General features: G+C 39.4%; 1 protein-coding gene across 3 annotated transcripts in view; it reads right to left on the bottom strand.

Annotated features, from left to right (window-relative positions):
* Positions 1–24,554, bottom strand: part of LOC145986395 (diuretic hormone receptor-like) — a 942,340-nt gene extending 917,786 nt beyond the window's left edge. For all 3 annotated transcript variants that reach the window (XM_083120362.1, XM_083120363.1, XM_083120364.1), the window contains exon 1: positions 24,209–24,554. The gene's annotated coding sequence lies outside the window, so the exon portion shown is untranslated. The remainder of the gene's footprint in view (positions 1–24,208) is intronic.
* Between the last annotated feature and the right edge of the window lie 283 nt (positions 24,555–24,837).

The raw sequence follows: 24,837 nt of genomic DNA, 5'->3' as shown, positions 1-24,837 counted from the left end.
TGTCAGAAACCCATTAATCTGTATTTTCGATTCAGCATTTTTATATAGCCCTTGCAGTGCTGAGAGAAAATTTCCCCGTATGCCCCTTTCGTGCAAAACATGAAACATATAATTATGATTCAGCGAATCAAACGCACGTTCGAAGTCCAAAGCTAAAATCGCTTGATCCTTTAAATTTTTCTTATTATGATTACTGGTAACCACTTCACGCAGCGTTTGCAACACTGCATAAATGTTTTTATTTTCACCATATACATATTGCATGTCCCCCACCAAGTTGCTTGAGTACGGCATTAAACGTGCAAGCATACATCGTGTGAAAATTTTATAGTCGGTGCACAGGAGTGTAATGGGGCGATAATGAGTGATCTCTGTCGGCTTTGCACATTTCGGTACTAATACTATAATACCTGTCTTGGAAGTCTTGCCCATTTTATGTTGCTGAAAGGCCGCGTTGACCCACTCAGTTAAAGTCTGCCCCACTAGCGTCCAAAATGTTTGAAAGAAGCATGTAGGAAGCCCATCCACACCAGGGGCGGAGAAAGGCTTTGACGCCTTCACCGCTTTATATACTTCTTCGAATGTGAAATCCTCATCAAGCTTAGTTCTATCATCATCGGAAAGTACTTCCGTAACTGCATCCACAACTGAATCATAATTTGAATTGGCAGGTTGGTGCTGCGAAAACATCCGAACATAATGCTCATATATTGTACGTTGTATGTCCTTAGGTGCTATGATTTTATTACCCGCTCCATCTGCGAGTTCAGTAATGAGTTTCCGTTGTGCATTTTGTCGTTCTTGTATCACGTGACTAATCGACACCGCTTCTTCAGGGTCAAACTGAGGCAGTCTACTTCGAATTTTTGCACCCATACGTTTGTGGGCGGTCATATTTAAGAGTATTGCTTGTATACGTTTAATTTCCGTATGAACCGGTCGTCCTGCCGATGCTTCTTCTATTAATTCACGCAACACACGATAATAAAAGTGATATTTATTATTCCAGTCACGAGACCTCTCTTTACAGAATGATATACAGAAACGTTTAACTGCCGGTTTTAGGATTTCATCCCACCACCGAAGGATGTCAGTACGTCGAAGGTGATGCGTCTCCCAAAATCTCCATTGCTCATGAAATGCTCGTTTAAATTCCTCATCAGACAAAATGGACGTATTCATTTTCCAATACCCATATCCCCTAGGCACTAAGGGAAGATCAATGTTAATTGCCATTATCACCGCCAGGTGGGCCGAAAAACATGTAGGGGTGAGAGAAATCGAAGTAACTTTCTGACGCAGTGCCGGGGTAACATAGAACCGGTCTAGCCGGGACGCACAATTGTCTCTAATATAAGTATACCCCTGCTTATCAAAATATTTATCTGTCCAAACGTCCACCAATTTGAAACCAGACACCAATTTTTGGAGGGAATTAGATGTTGCAAAACCAGGACGTTGATCTTGTGGAAGCAAGACGCAATTGAAGTCGCCGCCACAAATGATATGTTCCTTTACACCTTGCAGTTCAGCCGCCACATCTGTCGCAAAAAAATTGTTCCTCTGTGATCTCTGATTTGTACCTGATGGGGCATATATATTGCATATCCAAACATTTGCCACTTTCGCACATATAATTCTCCCATTAGGGTGACACACAACGTTAGTGATGGGCACCGTATTTTTCACGAGAAGCGCAGTCCCCGTTGCCTGACAATTTGCATTATTATATACTACTATAGATGGGGGCAGTTGAAAATTTATCACTTGAACTTCCTGGAGGAAGGCTATATCGAGAGACGACTGGATAAAAAAGTCACCCAGCGCCTCTTGTTTATTCCTGTTTTGTAGTTTGTTAATGTTAATCGTGCCTATTCTGAGTGTTGTAAACATATCTATTGTAGTCGTCCTACATGTTATCAGGGACGCTGTATCCCCCTTATTGCCAAGGTTCTCCTTGTAACCATTATACCCGACATTTACACCACAATACAATAAGACCAATAGATGACAAAAGTACCACATCAAGTAAATGGAACAGAGTGGTACAAATCGTAGGTCTTCTTTACAAAAAGAAGAAACTTATATATACAAAAAAAAAAATATATACTCGATCACTCTATCATACCTATCAGTCCCCTAGCAAAAGCCCTTCTTATAACCACAATCATTTCACTCTTACAAAAATTACTTAAACCTCCTCAACATTACTACTCAGTCCACGAAATCAGTTTGTGGAAAATTTAGTACTATTAACACTGTTACCTTTAGGTACATTGCCTAATTTTTTTTTTCTAACTAACCTGTTTATAATCATGTTTAGTGTTGTCAGTATCCACTCCACTCTCTCGAAGAAATATTATAGAATGTACACCTGCAGTATTTTTCTTCTTTTTTTTCTATGACGCACACGACAATTAACTTTGGATACTACACTAGGGGTGGTCACTCCTTCCTTTCTTCTGGTAGTGCAGATACCCATGAATGTGGACTCAGGACCCCCCAGATACCTGTGGATGTTGAGGCAGAGCTCCCCCGGGTTTTTTCTTCTTGCTTATTGGCGGGACGAATCGTGGTCTGGATCGCTTGTGTCTTGAAGAGCGTCGTTGTCCTTTATCCGTGGTAATTGCCGGAAATTCATCCTCTGTTTTCGATTCATCCCCGGATCCACCTTCTGTGCCGGTGTCTACTTTCTGGAATTCTATCTTCTTGTCTGCTTCATTTCCGAGTTGTGAGGGAATTCCTGAGGTGTGTTGTACCTTGTCAGGTCCATCTAGTGTTGTTAAGGGGTTGGAGTTGGAGCTGGAAGGTTGGCTACGCTCTTCACTTTCACCTACACTTTCACCTTGTTGTTCGTAATGTATTTTGTCTTTTTCGGTGCTCTTCTTTTGGCTTGGGTCGGTTGGTGTTAACTGTGTTTGACGCTCTGGATCCGTAGCGGGTGTCTCTATTGTTTCATTCGTGAAATGGGGGTTGGATCTATGGCAATTGACCTCTTCTCTTGATGTTGTATTCGAGTTTTGGGGTCTTGTCAGTACTGGAAGTACTGTAGGTTGGGATACCATAGGGGTCGTTCCAGTGGTCAAATTAACAGGGACTCGTCCAGTTCTATTAACGCGGGGTCGTCTCGAGGGGCATTCTGAGAAGTTATGTCCCTCCAAATCACACCCACTGCACGTACGTACTTGACCAGAATAAGTTACCCAGTACCTGTCTCCTTGTATGGTAATGTACGAAGGGATTGCTTTCCGCAGGGCCATTTTAAACACAATGCGCCCCGTTCGTGTTCTATAAATATGTTCTTCCGAATACTTATCTTCCTTTACGTTCAGCACTTCACCGTATTCACTAATTACATTACGAATCGCATCGTGGCTTAATTCGTCTGGCACTACATGCACACTTACAAAAACACTCTGCTGGTCTGCCCATTCCACATCTATTTTATGCCGTCCGTCTGCATCATAATAGGGCACTTCAGCTCCATAATCATTTAATAATCGCTCACCCACAACTTTCGTTACAAATTTCACAAATACACAGTTTCGATAGTAATCAATTTCAAAACTTTGAACTTGGTTCGATGTTACACCGTACGTGTTATGAAACCACTTATGTAAATCCAGCGAAGTAGGTCTAGATTTTACACTACGAAAAATAAATTTCAACGTATTTTGTCTCTGTACCGGCATGTTTATCTTCCTTCTAGTCTTTCTCACTTAGCATGTACGTACTACAAAAACAGTGCTTGCTCAATTCAACTCAAGAGTATTTGCCTTACCTGCCACACGGAAAACAGCGAACGCGAAAACACGATCTGCACGCGGCCGCGTGTGCAGCTAGACTACCACTCGGCCACAGGGTCGGGCAAATGTGAAGTTATTATTTCCCCGTACTGTATTAATTCTTTTCATAACAGTAAGGCTAAATTCTCGTTTTATCTGAACTTTTAAAAAATGTGCAAAATACGTCTCTATCTTTAAACAACCACCCTTTCCCATGTATGTGTAAAATAATCCCACTCTGTCTCAGAAAACCTCTTCCTAAGATCAAATGAAGGAAACAACTCTCAAGTCTCAACAATTATAAATTTTTGCTTAAATTTCCTATCATTTATACAAACAGTAGCACATATCACGTCCTTTGGTGCAACACTGTCAACAGCTAATGTTACTTTCCTCGTCCTAATAAATTTACCTCCAACCAGTGACGGCGCCAGGGAAATTTGACTGGGGGGAGGGGGGAAGGCTGGCAACAAAATATTGTAAGGGGCCAGTCACATTAAAACACCCGAAAACACTACACATATATATACTTATATAATAATAATTATAATAATAATAATTATTATTATTATAATTATTATTATATCCATGTATGGTGTTTTGTGTGTGTCTTTTATTTAGAGTGGACGTTTACTGCCTAAATTTACTTCTTTTATCTCCACATGATTCGTTTTAATAAAGACATTAATTCTTTTTTATTGGTAAGTTGCGTTGTCTCTAGTGGCCTATTTCAGTATTGAAAGACATTCATAATTTTATAATTCATCGTCTTTCTTGAGATGAAACTACTGATATAAATATTTACGTTATAAGATGATAATAATATAAATGATGAAAATAATGCTTCTAAGAGTTTAATTTTCTTGCAAAATAAACGTGACGTTGGAAGAAATTAATCTTCTTAAGTATTAGAAACAATGTGAAGCACTTAGAGTTGACGAGCTGTATCTTTCCGGGTGGCCTTGGCTACTCCGCGCAGAGTGTGATTCTCCTGTAGGAGAATTCTGCTCTATGTGCTTTGGAGAATATATTGCGCACCTTTGGTACGTCCAGGACTTGACATTTCTTCTCAATGGCAAGAACAGCCAAATGAGGCAGTTTGCATCCAGCATCCTGTTTCGAGCAAGCCTTTTCAAAGATTTTAAGGTCAACCATCTTCGTAACGCTGAAGAGTTTTGGGCAAAATTTGTGTTTCACCTTTCAGGGATATCACAGGATAAAAAATCAGATAAATGTTACAGTTATCTCATAATTCAAGAAATATTCTGACCCTGACAATACTTACTATTACTCTACCACTCCAACGTATGTCTGTGCTACCCAATTACAGGCACCAATGGAGTTCGTGGGAAGAAGTTCTTCGATTTTGATATGTACGAGAAAGAAACCTCCATCTAATGATTGAAGAGTGGAAAATCCTAATAAGCGTTCTTTTACCTGCCGGCGATATGTTTTGAATCGAATTTTAAGTGTAATTTGCATTTTAAGGTTCACGTTCAATACATTTCCAAACAATATCCCCTCATTAGCTTCAAGAGTATCGAAGAAATCCCCTTTGTTAAGGTTTCCTCAGACTCATCATCTCGAAATTCAAGTCCCTGAATAGTAAGAAACCGCGATGAATCCACAACAACTGACATGGAGTGTCGGGTTTTCTTCTATCACCCTTGGTCCTGGGTTCGATACCCAGTGGAGGCACTTTAAACTGTAGGTCCAGTCCCGATTAGCCTTACTGTGCATAAAGTGGACTTCAAACGCCAAACAACCAACCAACCAAATCTTGAATCAACTTTGAATGTCTTTTAATAATTAGCGTTGTCACTAACGACCACGATTAGAATAATTTGCCCGTACTACAGATGATGTCTTGTGGTCCTGAAAATATTCGTGATGTTTTAAAACCATCCACATTCAACACTTTTTGCCAGTTCTTAAGACTGGTTAAAAACTTAGGTTAATCTCGGCTATTACAGGACATAAATGAATGAGAAATCACCTATGCCCAGGTCGGCGCTCGAATCTTGGACGAAGCAAATTAATATTTGTTAATCAAGTTGGTATTATAAGCAGGAAAGTGATATCATGCAGAATACACCACTTTGGAAAGGTGAAAATCGTCATACTCTTATAAATGAACTCTCTTATTATTCGATATTTAATTAACTTCAGTTGGGGGGCCCGGGTGGGGGGGGGGGCGAAGTGTCTGAAATGGGGCGTCCCCTTGCCCCCTCTGGCGTTGTCACTGGTTCCAACCCTCTAATAACTTCGCTGCTGATAGCATCACCTTCGGAATGGAAGCTTGTGTGTCGGCGAATAATACAAAGAACTTGTGTTCACTGTCCCTCTTTCATTCAAAGTCTGCCGTTTTCCTTTTCAGCTTTTCCTGCAAAATTTCCTGTCAGCAAGCAAACCAAATTACAGAATTTTTATTGCCCCTCCCTTGCATCAACTTTCATTCCTACTTTAGGCCTGGATTTATGGCACGTACCCGCTACTGCAGGTCAACCTCGCCGTATGTTTGGTGTTTGCCCCCTGAAGCAACGGTGTCCATTGTTCAAAGCGAAACCTTTGTCAGTGGGGAACGGCGAAAAATAGTCTCGGAATACACCCTGGTCGTAAACAAGCTCCCGCCACCCTGACATTGCTGTCAGCTTCCCTCTGAAGTTCGATAAATCTACTTTGTGAAATGTGTTTAATAACGAGTGAAAATGTAGACAGTAGATACTACATGTATTTTGCTCATAAACTTGAAGTTTAAATTTACAGAATAAAAAGAACAGCTACAACATTCCTTTATCTGATTTACAGAAAGGCTAATCGGGACTGGACCCACAGTTTAAAGTGGGGTTCAAATCACAATGTGCCTTCACCGGGTATCGAACCCGGGACCCCTTTATTACAAGGCGACGATGCTACCACTGTACCATCGGGGAATCCCCTCATAGAACAAAGTTTCCTTCTACGACGATTATACAGAACTTAGTGCACTTCCTTCATTTGAAATCTATTCTATATCAGCCTCAGTATTTCGTTATTACAATCCAAGGAATAGTATTCTCCTTAAATAAGAAATAAAGAAATAAAAAAAAAACATTGGAAATAATCTTCAAACGGACGTAAAAAAATCGAATCCAACCACCTGCAGAATGCCTGAGGGAAACAACAAGAATTTTCTCAACAAAGACATATCCGAAATTTCCATAACATTCTAATAATTTTGCAATCCGTGCAAATAATCATGTGGTAAAATCTTGTCGTAGTTCCCTGTAAACACTAAAATCACCAAATTACTTCTTTCCATATTTCCCGTATTTTCTCCTCCTCTTTAGCTCTCAGCTGTTCGGAGTGGGATAATGCAAGATTATTTGTCCCTAATTATCTCCTTCTCTTAGTCTTGCTTATATCTTGGACTCCTTAATAACTTTCCCAACAACACCTTATCAATTTGTACTGCCATGTTTCCTACAATGCTTTTCCTACTTCCTAATAACAATCACTTCTGTACACCCTTTGATGTAAAAATTAAATAATAATAATAAACCTTATCCGTCGGTCCGTTTATCTTTCCAACCTATAGAGCTGAGACTATTTTTACAACATAAACCTTGGACGCAGACATTCCACGATCTTTTGGCCCCTCCTTCCACCTTCTCTACCCGCCCTTTTACTTGATGTTATTCAGAATTGTATTAGTATCTGGAGTACTATCGTAACATAAAGTTATTAACCTGGAATATTTTTTTTTTTAAAAAAAAGGGAATAACGCTGTGTTTCGAAAGAGTATAGGAAATAAGTTTAGGTATTCATCCATGCCTCTCTCTAGAATAGTCTTCTTATTTTGACTTAACACACGCTTATCAACGTTTCTAATTGAAATACTTTATTCCAAGCAAACAAGTATTTGCAACTGCTTAAAAATTTTGCTTTTATTTTTTCGAGACATTCGAGACGAGACGAGACTTTTCAAAAGCCGTCCCGTCCCGTCTCGTGTCTCGTCTCGAAAACGAGACGAGAAAGGCATTCCGTCTCGTCCCGTCTCGAATTTCAAAAGGCTTGTCCCGTCTCGTGTCTCGTCTCGTTTTCGAGACGAGACACGAGACGAGACGGGACATGTCCCGTCCCGTGAGCAACACTATATGCAACAAGCACCCTATCACTATACAGTCGCCAGAGTAATAAACGGGCCACGCGATACAAAACAAGGACCCTTATTGCTTCACAGTCTCGTGTCTACTTTCAGAACCTCCGTCAAAACCGATTTCTAGTTCCCTCGGCAGCTTACATTAGTGGGTGTCTTAATAAAGATATATGGAAAATGTATGCGCCTGGAAGACTACTATACTTCATTTCCGGAATGTCTGGAGTAGCGACGCGCAGAGGCGAAAACTTTTGTGAGCGGGGCCAGACCAGGTGGGGAATGCAGAATTCCCCTAGAGCTTGCGAGCTATCATGTTTACTACAGAACTACTGGACCGCGAATGACCAGTCGATTCGTCCCCTCCCGCGCGTCCCTCCCCTCCGCGCGTTCATTGGACGAGGCGCACACCCGCAACGTGCGCCTAGGACGCGTTCGCGTTCTCTTATTCCAGACATTCCGGAAATGGAGTATAGTTTGAGCACCACCTTTTATAAATCTGGTAAGTAAATCACTTTTTAAAACAATTGGGAACTGTTGTGTGCTTGTTTCATCGAGTCTCTACGATGCCGACAAACGGCTGCAAGTGCCTTGCTTGCCGACAGCGCAAACACCAACGCGGCGGTCTACGCTTCAATGGATTGCATTGTACATAATAATCAATAAACCTTAAACATTTGGTTGTATTTGATTTTTGTTTTTTCGCGTAGCTTTTCTGCCATATTTGAGTAATCACGACGATGAGGATGAGTGATGATATTATAAAATTGATAAAGGGACACTCACAATGAACACCCATGCCCAGCCCGGGATTCCAACCCGGGACCTCAGGCGTTGTAGCGCGTTCCCGAATAAACCTTCAAACAAATTACATTTTAAATTTCTCTCTCACACAAATACATGCGCACATATTCAGTGTGTGTTGTGTGTTTGTGTGTAGATTCTTTCACATGCATACATATCCAGTCCTTGGAGGATTTAACGGTGGGCGAGTGGGAACGTGCCTCCCCAAAAGTGATGACTAAGTATTGTGAAAAGTTATAATCTCGTTATATCCTAACGAAGAAATAAAAGTTCGAGCAACGTGAAACAAATTTCTTCAATAATATCTTTCTCCAGACTGCCAAAGAATACCAAACAAAACAAACAAACAAAAAAATAGCACAGACAGGTTAATTCAGCATTGGATTTACTTGACATTGAAATGAAACGTCAGTTCCCGGACATCTTGATTACCTGTCTGTAACATTAATACTGCGATAACAACGTTAATACGCACATCGGTGAATCGCAGTGGTGGCGACATGCTACCTATGTATATAAATATATACAAATACCACGGTCTTATTTTATCTACACAACTGTGTGGAATATATTGAATCACAGAACGGCTTAGGATTAATTAATAAAATCTACTTTGTAGCAGTAGAATTTAAGAAACTAAAAGATAAAATATACAAAACATGACCCCTTACATTGAAAAGGAACATAATTTAAGAGTATTTGAAAATAAAATCCTTAGGAAAATATTTGGACCTAAAGAGAACGAGGAGACAGGTGAGTGGAGAAGGTTACATAATTTAGAACTACATAATTTGTATTCATGTTAGAATAATTAAATCAGGAAGACTTAGTTGGCCATCTGGCACGAATGGGAGAGGATAGAAGAGTTTATAAGATTCGTGTTGGGAAACTTGATGGTAAGAGACCAGTAGGAAGGCCAAGACGAAGATGGAAGGTTAAGGTTGAGATGGACCTAAAGGAAATCGGTAAGGATGCAAAAGATTGGATTGATCTTGGCCAGGATAGAGACTTGTGTTGCTGCAGCCATAAACCTTCTGATTTTAGAAGGCTAGAGAATTAGTTAGTTAGGAGAGTATTCCACTTCAATTATAAGCATCTATTTACCAGAGTTTTGTTTCAAAATATTCAAAAATTACATCAGAATATAAAATACCTGTTATGTAATCACAAAATACAGTTTATTCACATAATGTTGACACAAAATAAATTGCATAACTTCCAGGATAATCAGATTCCGCGAAAGTGTTTGGCATGTTTGAGGACCCGGCGAACGATCCAAAGGACCGGGAAATTATCTGCCAGTATAAGTACATAAAATTCAACTGATATTTTCCGATACCGATACGTCTGATATCGGCATCGAACAGTAAATTCGTGAGAAGGAACGCGATTGCGTGGAGGGGAAACGCGTGCGATTGCAGCTACCAGCTGTTTCCACAAGCCTGTGCTGCTTTCCTCCGTCCACACGCTTTCTCCCCTTCTCTATCGTTATGTGCGGCCTTGCTCCAGAAATTCCCTGGAGTCTAGCCATTTTGAATAGAAATCACGAAAGGGAAATACCGCTTTAACAAACACTGGCCATCTGGTAATGCCCTGGTCGACAATGAGCGAAAGGATTCGTTCGATCACCGCCCTCTCTGCGGACTAATTGGACGCCGGTTCCTTCACTTGTTCCATGAAACCGATACGTGACGTCCCACCCTGTTGCCTCCCGACCACCCAATAGGCTTGCCTCTGTTCTAATTGCCTCCCCTGCACCCCCTCGAACCCATTCCCCCTTCCCCTGCGTTACTAATGCAGTGGTCTCGTTATTTTTCGTCCATAGGGGAAGGGAGAGGGTGAATGTCACTTAGGCTGCCAGGTGTGGCTACCTCATTAATGAAATGAAAATCTACCTTTCGCTTTAGGACATCTCTTGTAACTTCCCTCGTTTTTTTTTCATTTTGGGGTAAAAAACAGATCAAAATTTAGATGCGGATGTCAAAAGTATCATATGGAGTGGTTATACAAATAGTATGCAAGATAATTGACTGATTTGTTTATTTTACTTCGCTTTTATGACAGTTTTGGCTAATCGCGAAGACTAGGATGAGTGATGATATGATTAAATTGATGAAGGGACACACACAAAGAATACCCATGCTGAGGCCGGGATTCGAACCCGGGACCCCTGTCGTCGTAGCACGCTGTTCTAACCACTCCGGCACGGAGGCAGGCGGCCAGTGTAGGGACGATATGACACGAGCCCGACAGAGGGTTACACTGTCTGAGAGTGGAAACGCCACAGCCTCGCTAGTCTGCAAAATGCAGTCCAGGGTGTACTTTGTGGAAGTGAGGTTGACATGTGGGTGTCTTGAGAAAGGGTCACCCCATACAACCCATATACTTACATAAGATAATAAACGAATCAAAGATTGCGATTATGTGATTATGTATCAGGGATAAAGAGTCCTGAAAGAATCAGGTCGCAAATATAACAACTCTTTCACCAAGTCTTGACAAACATGGATAAGGATGTTTCCACCTTTAACCGTCAACACACATTGTTTCGTCTCCGAAGTGTTTAATTGATTGATTGATTTTGTGTTTTAAGTCCACTTTATGCACAGTAAGGCTAATTGGGAGTGGACCTACAGTTTAAAGTAGGATCCGAACCACTACGTGCCTCCACTAGGTTCGAACCCAGGACCTCTTGATTACAAGACGAAGACGCTACCACTGCGCCATCGGGGAGGCCTTTCGAAGTGTTGAAGTTCTGTCCTGGGCATTGGTGGTTTTTGTGGGTGTCCCACAATAGATTTCCTGTAATCATCATTCATTCTCATCGTTGCGATTGTCTTAAAGTGGCAGAACACGGTGCTGAATAAGAAAATTTCATAGATGACGGAGAAGACTCTAGGTGACTGACAAGGGACTTATAGTTGAAGTCCTGATTCGAACGCCACTTTACTTCAATGAAAGTTCCGAAAGATAAGTTTCCCTCTGACAACCACATGCCAAGACCACGTGGAGCCCAGTATATTCTCCCCTCAAACCTTTCCCACCAATAGCGTCCGTTTTAGGAACTGACAGTACTCGTGAATTCCACGTGGAATAAATGTGATGTTGCCAACTCATTGTCTTTAGAGATTTCATAACGTGAGGTTTCAGTTATCTTCGCTAGGTTGTGTTATTGTGATGTGCTATTTCTTTTATCTAATGTGGAAATCTTGGGAGTAAGCATAACGTCGTCGCAGTGAATGAATGGATGTCTAAACACTGCAGGAAAAAGTGACAGCAGTGTTTCTCAAAAAAAGAGGTGCTGTCTAGAAACCAGATACAGTACGTATCCGGTCGGCTTCCTCTCATACTATGTCAAAGATACTGACCTGGCATTCGAATCAGTACTTCGACTATACTAAATACTAAAATTCTTAACAATAATCAATAAAAATATGTGAACATACTAGAAATGTCAGGAAATTAAGGAAATAAAATAGGAATGGTCGGGAAGAGATTTGTTTCAACCCAAACAGGAAAAACATACCATAATTCTCTAAATGTTAGCGACCAGCCAGAATAGTCCCTTGGTGGGTGCGGGGCCTGCGGCATACAATACGCGAGGGTCCCTGTAACCAAAATTTTTCAGGCGTCTAAAAAATTCGGGGGTCTTATCTGAGAGAAATAAGAAGATCATGTTGAAGGTTAAAACCATGGGAAGCTATTAAAAGTTTCAAAATTATTGTTTACTGTTCATTTCTAATGCACCACTGCTGCTACGTTGATTATTTTAATATTAATACTGAACTGTGTTCAATTAAATTAAAAAGTAGTGCTGAAAATGATAGCAGGCCTATTTTCATAATTTGATCCAACATCATCAATTATAAATATATACTTAAATTGAATAAGAACCTATAATCATATCCAATAGCGTTCCCTATCACAATTCTTATTGTTTACTTTTCATTGAACTTTGGCACTGTACTGAATTCACATATTTTCAAAGAAAATTATACTTTTATATCACAATTTCATTCTGTAATTAAATGAATATTGTATATTAACTATCTTTGATTTAAATATCTGAACGCAATTTTTACGTAATGCTTTGTTTAGAATATGATTAAAGATTTTTTGACAATGTTTCTTCATTAGCATGCAATGTTAATTGAACATTACACATTGTGTAGTGCTTTGAAGTATACTTATTCTAATATCTCTATTCTCGTTTTCAGTTGAACAAGTTTTCCCACCAGCGACGAAAAGATATGTAGCCATGTCATAATAAACCACAGTGTGCTAATTAACGGGGGTATGCGGCGGATCCCCCGCATAAAAAATCCCCTGGAAAAGACAATTACTTCTATCCCTGGCAGGGATGTTCTTATCCCCCTCAAAGAATATGAAGTTGAAAACATACAGTAAAACTTCGTTAATCCGGACCAAGATAAGCCGGATTTCGCTTAATCCGGACAGACAGAAGGCAAAGAAAGCAGATGCAAGGTTTTAAATGTGGCTATAAGCCAACAAGAGAAGTTCCCAAAGAAAAGGCAGCCAACCACTGATGATATTCTGTTTCCCGCAGACTTTGTACTGTATAGTGTATTTAGGCCTATGCATATTAAATACACCATAATAAACGTGTTTTTTTTTGCTATAAACGGAGTTTAATGCACTTTCTACTCTTCTTTAAGGTTATTTAAGTTAATCCGGACTTTCGTTAAACCGGTCAACTTATCCCACCCATTAGTCCGGATTAACGAGATTTTACTGTATAGTGTACCATTTCTTAACTATGTAACAAACGCAATTGAAAAATCATTCGTGTCCATTAGTGGTCCTAGTCATCAAAGACTTCCCTGCCGAAAAGTATGAAGCCTTGTGGGTTAAAGAAAGACACCATTCTGCAACTCACCAACCTCACCGAGCCGAGTCAACAGCTGGCTATTTTCCTCTTTAATTTCCATGGCATAGTGCTGATATTTTGCATGTATTAAAGTGTTCACAAGAAACTTGTAGTGGGTTAGATAGACGTTACGTTTGAACTTGGCGATAGAAATCTGATCCGCCTGGGTTCAGTCTCTGGGTTTTCGATATGTGTATAGGACGGTTGGCAACCCACCATCGTGAGGAAATTGGGGAGTTACGAGTGACTAGCGTAACCCGGTCTCGGAAATATCCTATAACGGGTGGGGGTTCGACATGCTGACTCCACGGCACCACATCACCGGTTGAACATCTCCACGGGGACTGGCAGTCGGGAGATCGGCCTAGGCCCTTCAAGGGCTGTCGACCCACGGGTTATTTTTTATTATTATTAGAATGTAAATGTACGAAATGTTATCATAAGATTTAATAACCTAGGTTATAACTGCAAAGCTATAGTTTAGTTTACTAACTGCTAACATATTCAAATTTGCATATATAAAAAAAGCTACCCAACGCTTATACACTGAGTGGGCAAAAAGTTTAATTCGCACAGTGGTAAGCCGTGTCACTTGTTCGGCGCTAAGGAGGCAAAGTGTCGCTTATGTCGCCGCCTCCGGTGACGAAATGATGAATCGATCGCTCAAACTTGCAGATAAGACTGGTTCTAATGAATACCAGGATTAGTACTCAGTGTCACCGAGTACATGTCTCAAAGTAAACCTCAAGTCGATCCGTGAAGAAGAAAGGAAAACACGTCTCATTGCAAACCTGCACTACCTTATCTCATTGTAAATTCTGATCAAGTGTGACATGCATTGCCTCACAAGATAAGAAATGTTATGTTTGCGTATCGTCAAGGTGAAGGAGAATAAAGGCATAAGAAGCTACCTTGAGATTCAAATGTCTCTCACCTTCAGACAGAGAAGTTGTGAAAACATGTGCCTTAATATGCTGTCATTCCGTGATCCAAGTACTTAAGAGAAGTTGTGTGTGAATGATAGCTAGATTAATAAGTCAAAGAAACGTTCTCGGAATTTGCGTTTCGAGACTTCGATCGTTCTATACATAGGTAAGCCAGTAAGTAGGTCACAAACGTTTATTAAAAGAAAGCTAAGTGAAATACTGACTTGAAAACCGTTTCTATTTTTCAGCATAATCGCCACCAACATTGATACACTTATCCTGTCGCTTTATCAGTTCCCCAAAACCTGCTGCATAAAAGTCTTTGGGCTGATGTCCCAGCCACAGTTGCACCTCACGTTCAACATCTTCATCATCCACGAAACGTTTACGCCACCGTGCGCACTTTTCGGAAATTCAAGCGATCATGCATTATGTTATAAGCTAAACCATGAGAACACTATTGCAGTTGCTATGCTGTTTATCGTAACTTGCCTGTCAGCTCGAATCATCTCCTCCACCCGTACCATCTCCACGCACAGTCATTGAACACGGTCACCATTTTTATACTTAGATGTTCATGTGTGCGTCTGCTATTTAGCGACTGCTGAATATCATCAAGCTGTATTGTGCTGCCACCTAATGACTCCTTTAGAAACTACTCACTACTATTTTAAGCTATCCCACATCAGTTCGTTACCTATTTATTGAATTCCCCTCGTAATAAAAGAGGAAGGTTTTACCAGTGAGATAGAGCTTTTGGTGACCGGAAGGTATTTCAAGATCAGTTGAACAATTGATCCACTAGAGATCGATTCATTTTATCTGTAGAGTTACGTTGACGCCCGCTCTCTTCTCTTATCGTAGTGAATCTAGAATTTAAGTATTGCGGATTCGAATTCCCATATTTGTTTGTCGATTCGATTGTCGTCTATTATTTATATCACCAAGTAAACCGCGACGGTGATGTCTGACCAAGAACTGCCCAGGGGTCCCGGGTTCGAATCCTGACAAGGGCATGGATGTTTGTGATTGGCCATTCATCAGTTTCATCATATCATCACTCATCCCCATCTTCGCAAATTAGCCAAAAGTGGCACAAGAAGCGAAGTAAAATAAAGCTAATCAATCAATAAATCAATCAATCATGACCAAGAACTGCTGGAGGTAGAAACCGTGGTGGCTCTGGAAACTTGATTCGCTGCTGGAATGCTGGAAAAATGCGGATAAAGAGTCTGGGATGGAGAGATATTATGGAGAATTCAAACAATACTTTGTTGGTGTTTTTAAAATAACAACATATTCACTCTAGTGTGAGGGCCATTGAAAATAAACGAATACCGAACACTGTTCTATATAAGTCAATGCGTTTAGAATATATTATCATGCAAATGAAGAAAAATAATATGGTAAGCATAATACTGTTTACGGTGCCGAAATAAATTGTAAGACAAGTGCCGAAACAACATCATGTAAGAAGAAAGAAAAAGTGGTACACATAGAAATGTAAATGCATCAGTCGAAACAAAAAATGCATAAGTGTGTAGCTCAAACCTAATGTTTATAAGTGCATCATCGAGAAAGATGCCGGAAGGTGCATCAAAAAACTAAATAAAATGATGCATTAAAGTAAAGAAGCCCATAGAAAGAAATACTTACTTGCATAATATGATGCACTTTTACAAATGATACATAAAAATACATCAACTTGATTCTTGGTTGATTGATTTATTTGGTTTATTTTACTTCGCTTTTATGCAACTTTTCGCTAATCGAGAAGATGAGGATGCGTGATGATGTGATGAAATCATTTTTCCGTATCAATTTAGATACGACCCAGTAACCTTTTTTCCGGACCAAATTACGTAAATATGGTCTAGGAACATTTCTTCCGGATTAATTTAAATACGATCCAGGAAACTTTCCTTTCGGATCAGTTTAAATAGGCTCCAAGTTCCGTATTGAAATGAAACAATAAGCAACTTGGGCCGAATTTAGATTATGCGAGAAACAAGGTTCCGGTTCTCTTGCTGAACCCAATAGAACCCTTTAGAATTTATTGGCTTCTGAAACTTTAACAACCCTGGAATCGAACCCAGGAGTCCAATATGGCATCAACGAGGCCCCATGTGGCATGAATTTAAGTGTTACATTATTTTCAGATCCATATTTGACTGAATTCATCTCATTGCAGCCAGCAGGAATAATTCATACAGTTAATTTAACTGCCTGTCAAATGTGACAATGAACTACATCTTGGGCTCTTTCTCAACGTGAAGAAAGACGTGCCATGGTCCAATTCGTACTTGTTTGCATCGTAACATTATTCGTTGAAAGATGTTATGCACGGCCACGTGTGGCAAGAAGTAGGCCGAAGCCATGCACTTCTTTTCATGTGTTTTGTTTGTGTAGGTCAAGAAACAGTACGTGTAAGATAAGTCGTTTGCGAATGATTTGGTTGCATCATAACAACAGCAGCTAACTTGCAAGTTTATGGCGATTGATATCCAAAGGAATGGTGTAACCCAGTGGCCGATCTACAAGCCGGGGGGACCCGGAGACAAGTAAGCCTTTAGAGGGCCTTCAGCCATTGGCATAGTAGAGGGTTCGCGTATTTAAAAAATAAGCGTAGTTTCTCAGGGGTACAGAAACGAATACAATATATGCACGTAAAGGCAAAGTTAAGTTCCCGTGCATATAGCACCGTCGCATGAAGGCACATTTAGGGTAGGTGGGGGTAGGGCCGCACATATTTTCGATGTCGGCCATCTTGGAGGTGATGTGATCAGCACCACGGTGCGGCCGCCTTTAACCACCCCCTCCACCAGGGTACCATTTGTTTCGAGGCTGGGTTGGTCTTAGAGCCTCTTTATGCGGTGACAAAGCCTGAAAATTCCGACCTTAGATCACTTTAGATACTTTTCAGGCATAGTGGTATTTTACGGGGTTTCCAAAAATGCTGCGCGACACTTTCGCTGAGTCTAATTATTCTGGAAACTATGCAAAACTCAAACTTCCTTTTTATTTTCCACGAAAAACTATATTTGTAATTACATAATATCTATTTTAAATTCTGATATAATTCCTGAATATTCTAAAGCAAATTCCTTGGTAATTTGGTGTATATAATTGCAGAAGAATATTTACACACCAATGTTGATCAATATTTTGAACAAATGTTAATTATTGCAATTTTCAAGTATTGTTATCGGTGGTAATCGGTAAGATTATCGGCATTTCTCTAAGCTTCATTTCACCTAAGTTCATTCACTTGTTTACACCAGCTGTCCAGTCCTCTCAGGTATTTGAATTATGCACAATCGTGTGTTACGCAGACTCCCACTTCCTGATATATTGGGGCTGCAAGGTTTACATGAGGTAAACAAGAAGCAGCTTACACGAGTAGGAAGGTAAAAACTGACTCATCAGCGTATAGGAAGTCTGCAGAGAGAGGTGTTGAGAAGGACGGACAGACTGGGAAGGCACTCACTTTTGGTGTTCATTTGAGACAGGCAACAGGACTTTGGAAAGGAGAGAAGGAGCCGTCTGACTGACTTAGGTGAACTACCTACGAAGCCTAGAGAGAGCTTAGTTTATTTTACTCTACGTCTCCTAAAAATCATCATCGTTCTTCTAAGTATAGACAGGTAATTATCCTAACCATAACATGTAAGATCAAAGTTCAAAGGTTCACAAAATCGAACGAGTTACTATTTGCCATTTCTAGTAGTATATTTAGGTATTGTATTTCAGTTCTACCTTTCGCAACCAAGCATTCAAATTGTCATGAGGACAAGTGGTCTCATCGTTAACGAAGATGAATGGTGATTAATTACATTTTCCATTAATCTATTGGGAGTGGTTGGTTCGAGCCCATCATTCTGTAGAATGATACGAATTTTAGAAACTGAATTATTTAAATTACGTTAATTAGAGTTACTTAGGTAACAGATTTAACATTTTAGAAACGGTAATTGTCGTTTTTACGGTTAGTTGGATGTCAGCGGAAATTGTCAACCTTAGACTGTCATTTCTGCAGTCAATTTTTTACACTGTGAACGTTTACACGTTCATAGAGACGGATGTAGCTCTTCTACTTAAGATAATAGCAATGATGTAAAGGAATGATGATTTCAAATGCATCGGAGAACAAGGTGAAAGAAACATCCATTAGATTGGAACACGAGACACATGGGATCGTACGATCATTACACCAAGAATGCACTCAATGTTTTATTTCCTTACTATACTTTACACCCGATTCAAATAATTAAGCTTGGCTTACGTAACGCACAACAGTAAGCGCTAGGTCATGTGTGCACTGGGGGAGATGCACGTCACAGACAGTTTTCACCTTGGAACTAAGGCGCAGATTTATATTGCAAAATATGCATGCAAATATGGGTAAAAGCCATTGTATGCACTAATCACATTCACCGTATTTGCCGGTGAATAAGACGTCCTTTTTTCCTTTAAAAATAAGTCTGAAAAACAGGGAGCGTCTCATACGCCGACAATCAGTTTTTGATTACATTCATTTCTGAAAATGTTCTCTGTTCTGCGTTAGGCGATTTCCTTGCGGTGTGTGACGAAGTGTGTAACTTTCCTAGTTACATTAGGTAGCTTATTTGTTGAAAATAAATCTACATATTACTTTATGTGTGTTTGAAATACTGTAAATTAATTATAAATTCAGTGACAAAGATTTTTCTTCAAAAATGTGCGCTGGCAAATACGGTACATAGGAAGTACATTTATGTGAATAACTCATTGAACAATAAATTTTTGAAGTAAATATGTTGCGGTAAGATCTCCAATAACAGTAGTTAAAATATAATGTTGTACTTAAATCCAAGAATATAGGCACATAAATATGAACATAGAACTTGCATTATATTGTTCAGAAGTTGAAGCTGAAATTGTAATATGAAATAAAACATTTAAATGTTTAATGGAGACACCATGTGCACGTAGATGTCCTTTCATATTTGTATTCATTCAAATAGTGCCTGCGGTCAGCCGATGAGGGATATATTAAAATGTTGATACGAAAAGGGAAAAAGGCATGAAACAAAATTGAATTAAACTATTGTAAGAAACTGCTGAACGTGTGCAATTATATTTAATCTAAACTACCATGTAGTTTCAAAAGACAACCCATACTATAAAACTTCACCGGAATAGTCAAAATTAAGTTAAATGATTTAATGTGTTAAAATCAAGTGAATATTCGGCATGGTAGAAAAACGACGCAAAAAATACAACACAAATACAATGCTTTTCAGTTAAACAACGAGAAATTTAAAATATGATCAACATTTCAATGTAACGAGAAATTTAAAATATGATCAACATTTCAATGTAACGAGTAGGTAAGCGGGGACTGTTACGAGAGCAAGAAATTCGAATTTTTCCGGAAGGATGAAGCTGTTGCTTGAAACTCTTCTAGGAAGCAAAAACCACAAACTCATAATTCCAGAAAATTGCAACTGTGGAATTTTCCTGTGGAGTTACTAAAAATCTGTAACGTGATTTTTTGGGCATATTTTATTACGATTCATTTCATACGTAAACATACATTAGTAATGTAGGGTATGGGAAGAGTTGCAACTTCTAATTTGCAGTTAGTCGAATTGAACTATTTTCTGCTCGCTGTTAGAACGAAGATTATGTAAATAGATAGAAATTCTAATGGTAGTTTCAAACTTTCAATGACAGCTGTGCAAGAATCTTCAGCGTAGGAATATAGTGCAAATACCACTCATTGTACAGCATCTATATTGAAGTTGTGGGACCTTATACACCCCCTATTTTGAGCTGTGCGGCTACGAGAAATATATTCATGGGCGAAGTAACAGCATAGGAAAGGAACTATTTTTCAGAAGTCACGTGGTTTTATTTATATTAACTTTGCTCTTACTGTAAGTCGCTGCAAATTGTCTGGGCCAGTGTCCTAAAAATAGTTTTTAACTTAGCGCACATCTTTATCTATTATGTCGAAAATTTTGGAGACTACGTAATTCTGGTTATAATCCTGGAAAGTTTGAAATTTCTCATTTACCATCTCGGCGCTTGAACGTGGAATATTTACTCATGTCAGATAATTGGATATTTTCCTGTTTCATGTAATTTTCCTTCGTAAAACTGTACAGGGTGAAAAAGAAAAAGAGAGCCGAAATATATCATTTAGAGGGGTCACCTAGTGCTTTGGTTATCTTGTGTCGCTTTTCTGGCTTAATTTACATAAGACTAACACGCGATCGCCCATCGATGTGTAAACTTCAGCATGAAAATAATATTAAATGTAATTCAACATAACAGGCTACAGTTTAAAAAGAAAGTCATCCACCTTCCATCTAATAAATCTCACAAGTTTATATGGTCAGCGGAAATCCCTGCGCTACCAAGGCTGTTACGCCGTCAATGTTTTAAGAGGCAATAATAATAATAAGTAATTTTAATATACACAGAAACCATTCCACGTCTCAAGTGCAACTAAACCATCACATTTAGAAATCGCGTAGGAATAAAAAGAAACTAATTTCACGAGCTAGAATTGCAGTGCGGATGAACGAGCGAGTTAAATGGTTCTGATGGTTCTGAACTAGAGTCATGAACGTCCGCAGGTTTTTCCCAAGGGGAAGGGGGGGGGGAAGGCTTTTTTCCCAGGGAGCAAACAAGACACATTTTCCCCCATAATAGTGTTGTTCCCTCAAAAATCATTGCTTCAATTGGGCTTTCTCATTTCCCTGCAATTCTCTTGCAATAATTAACATGAATTATTGTACTAAAATTAGAAAAGTGACGTATAATTTTTGGCTCACTTTGGTTGAGGCAATGTCTCGAGTCCAGGTGTTCCTTTGCGACTGTTCATTCACGAATTTCATGTAATCATCGTCTCCTGGGTCATCATAAGAAAATCGACGCAAGAAATAAGGAGATAGATACGAATCAAAGTGCAGCATGGGCAAAGTTTTACACCTTCCGCCTGCTCCATATATCAGGAGCGTATATTCTATGCTAGATAGACATCTGCGAAGTCCGAAGCCCAGAGATTAAAATGTAGATGAAAAATCTATTCTTATTATCTATTAGAAATTACAAAGATAATAAATTGCTCATTGCGATAAGTTGATGATGATGTTTCTGGAGTTAATTCATCAAGAATCTGCAAAGGACCACAAATCCCCACTCCCCGCAGTTCTGGCTGCTTAATACGCGATTAAACGGAGTGATAGTCTATGCCGTTCCAGAGAAGGAATGTTTTTCCCAGCATGAAATTTTAACAGGAGACAGATAATTACAGGAAGGAAAAAGGGACAACCATATCTGCAAATGTGCAGATTTTGCGTAACACATTTTCTGTAATATAAGAGAAATAATAACACAAATAATAATTATTATATTTTGATACTTGATTTCAATCTTTAATCAGCACAAATTTTTCATTTGAAACACACTACAATATGGTGAGACGAGGTAGCCCGCATCTTGAACTCAGCGTACGCTGATATATATATATATATATATATATATATATAAAGCAAAGAAGGAGAAAGTAAACACTCACAAGACAGTGAAAAAAATAGAATTTTTGCAGAATGTTCGGTGTAAGAAAAAAGACGGAACTGTGTGTGTGTAATTTGCAAAATCAATCGTAACGTTTTTAAATGACAAAATGATTGAAGAACTTCTTCAAATATTCCTACACAAACCTATCCCATTACACTCTTATGACATTCCAGTTCTCCCCATAACGATTCATAGAGATTCCAACATAGTAACGGACATTTCTATGTTACAAAGATTTAAAATAAAATTGATTGATTGATTGGTTTCGTTTAATTTATTTAGCTTTTGTGTCACTTTTGGCTAATTGCGAACATGAGAATAAGTGACCATATATGATGAAATTGATGAAGGGACACTCACAAAGAACACACATGATTCGAACTCGGGACTCTGGCGTCGTAGCGCAGTGTGTAAACCACTCCGCCATGCAGGCCGGTGATTCCAATAAAAGTCAGTAGGGTGTCCGTGAGTTCACAAGTAAGTTTCAGAAATGAGGGTAATGATGGAAAACTCAGCCTTGAAGGTGAACATTATCGTCCATTTGTACAGTCACGGTCACTGCCGGGTTGTAATGAATACACTGACTTTCAATGGAATCGTTACAACCCGGCAGTGTCCCTGACTGTACAGTGGGATCCATGAGTATTAACGTGCAAATTGTCCATGACTATTTTCCATTAATTTTTGTTTACATCCTATGTGTTTTTAAGGTCTGGATTTTTATGTATGCTGGTACAGAAGTTGTCAACAGCTAGTTTTTTTATATTCTTAAGTTCTTATTGGGTCAAATAAAGTGCACGAACATGGTGATGGACGATTTGCACGGCAATACTCATGGATCCCACTGTACACCTTACTCACAAGATGAATCATGAAATGTTATACGTTCACAACTCTAGACGAAGAAATTTTCGTGATAAAGAAGCTAAAATAGTTTTTACAATAATAATGTCTGCCAACTTCTTATAATTCTGTTGGACGGCTCTATATAATTTCTTTGTTAATGTAAAATTTTCTGCCTTAGGTGGTTAAAATTCAAGGTTTGAAGAAAACGGTCGAAGGTAGGTAATGAAACTTTTTCAACGGTGAGAATGTTGCGTCATTTATTGTTTATCCAAATCTCTACCTGGATAATATTTTCATAGTCGAATCACTATTTTATTCCAAAGACAAACTAGCAAATTGTAGTAAAATTGTCCACTCGCATTATTTGTGTGTTACTAGCTAAAATACGTAACGTTTCATAAACCATCTCTGTGGGAGTTGAGTGTTCGACTCACAATATATTTCCCGAAGGTTCCGGGTTCGAATTCCGACAAAGGTGTTTTGTGAGTGTCCGTCAATGCCATCCAATCATTCATCCTCGTCTTCGTAATTAGCCCAGAGGCTGAAAAGCGCCGTAATGTGTACTTTTTGGAGTTAGGTGGTAGACCAGCCAAAGCTGAACCTCATCCAGCAACAAGTTAATTCAATTCAAAGTAAGAAAAATACAAAACGTTTGGCAAAAAAAAGCGTTGAGATGAGTTTTGTAAAGTCCATTTTATGCACGGATAGGCTAATCGGGACTGGATCTACAGTTTAAAGTAGAATCCGAACCACTATCAGCCTCCACCGAGTATCGAACTCGGGATCCTTTAAATACAAGGCGACGATTTACCATTACGCCATCGGGTAGGTGGGCAACAACGTTTGGAAGCCAGTATTGCGAATATTACTTTATGCACAGAAGCTATACAATACTAGATTTAAAGTTTCCGTAGCATTTAAAGTAAAAAGTTCTTCTTTGTTTGTTTTATGCAAAGTTCGTTTTTAACTTTATTCGAAGCATACGTCTATGTGCTTCTACCGAGAATCGAACTCGAATCCTCTTGATCACTAGGCGAAAACATTTAACTGAAACACAGCCGGTATCGAACCCTAGTACTCACAACGAGACTATCTTCATCAATATACAATCACAAAGGTAAGTAAACTTGGAATTAAATCACTTTCGATCAGATAATCTTATTTGGCACGAAGTTTTCAAAGACCCAGTTTCCCACATCAGGTAATATGCACTCGTACGTCGGCAAACACATATATGTATAATGATGAGACTTACCTTGAAGAGTCCTTTCTCGTACGGAAGATCCTATCCAACGACGATCAAATTGGGATTGACGTCACGAACGTTATCTGCATACACAATCTCTCACGGTGACACACGCACAAAAGAAATATACTGAACAAACAACAGCCAAGGTTTACATTCACCAATTCAACTTTTCTGCTTTTTTAAAAAAAATAGTGCAAGGGAGGATCACACTAGTTCACATCCCGCATCACTGTTTCAGCTTTCGTCATAACGACGAATCTAAAACGAGACTGTGTTGCTTCGATCCAGAGTTCGCGTGCGATCGTGTTTTCGCGCGACGCGCGACAGGGCAACCGAGCCACCGGGATCTCGAATCGGATCAACACTGAAACCCACGAGCGTGGCGCACTCTGTCAATGGGAGGACTCCGCGTCGCCTGGCCAATCAGGAAGCTTATTTCGATCCACAGGTAGCGGGCGGCGTGCGAGGTCCTTCGCAGATACCATGCACGCTTCCAAGCTCTGTCGAGTAAAATTGAAATCTCCCGACAAACGCGTGCTACGGAAAGGGGTAAAAAACAAGTCCTTATCATAGCAAGCCCCGCGTAAACATTTTGTTTCACGTAACGTCATCATTAGTAGGACATGAATCGAAAG

The sequence above is a fragment of the Lepisma saccharinum genome, chromosome 4, assembly GCF_977018435.1.
Source record: "Lepisma saccharinum chromosome 4, izLepSacc3.1, whole genome shotgun sequence".
Lineage (NCBI taxonomy): Eukaryota > Metazoa > Arthropoda > Insecta > Zygentoma > Lepismatidae > Lepisma > Lepisma saccharinum.
This window is presented reverse-complemented; position numbering and strand designations above follow the sequence as displayed.